Genomic DNA, 452 nt, shown 5'->3' with positions numbered 1-452 from the left:
CTTGCGTCTACGTGAAATTCAGCCCGGGCGGCGCGCACGCTCAGCTGATATTCTCCTCCGTTTCTCTTCTTAGACAAGCGTTTGCATAATTTAGGCGCGCGCCCGCGGGACGCCGTCGGCGTGGCCATTCTGCGGCGCGCCGGCCCCGCGGGCCCCGCGTGGCGACGTGCTGCCAGGCTCATTAAGCTTTCATCGGGAAAGAGTGTTCTAGGGGAGGGCAATGCCGGGGCAGGTGGCTCCATGACTGGCCAGGGAAATCGTGTGACTCGCGCTGCGCCGTATTCGCCGCCCGTTAGCGAGGCCGGGGCCGGGCTCGATGCTGCGCCAGGGTCAGCCCGGCGGGTAGGCCTCCACCCAGGCCGCGCTGCACGCCTGTGCGGCGGGTGGCCCATGCTGCGGTCTGCAGGCGCGCGTAGGCCACCACCTGCACGCCTGTGCGGCGGGTGGCCCAT

General features: G+C 68.8%; 2 protein-coding genes across 2 annotated transcripts in view; one reads left to right on the top strand and one right to left on the bottom strand.

Annotated features, from left to right (window-relative positions):
* Window positions 1-452, bottom strand: part of LOC113217620 (lysosomal aspartic protease) — a 368266-nt gene that overhangs the window by 12177 nt on the left and 355637 nt on the right. The gene's annotated exons all lie outside the window — the stretch shown is intronic.
* LOC113217624 (HEAT repeat-containing protein 5B) overlaps window positions 1-452 on the top strand; it is a gene marked incomplete at its 3' end in the record, with an annotated part of 42982 nt that overhangs the window by 399 nt on the left and 42131 nt on the right. The gene's annotated exons all lie outside the window — the stretch shown is intronic.

The sequence above is a fragment of the Frankliniella occidentalis genome, unplaced genomic scaffold, assembly GCF_000697945.3.
Source record: "Frankliniella occidentalis isolate FOCC.00 unplaced genomic scaffold, Focc_3.1 Scaffold13, whole genome shotgun sequence".
Classification (NCBI taxonomy): domain Eukaryota; kingdom Metazoa; phylum Arthropoda; class Insecta; order Thysanoptera; family Thripidae; genus Frankliniella; species Frankliniella occidentalis.
This window is presented reverse-complemented; position numbering and strand designations above follow the sequence as displayed.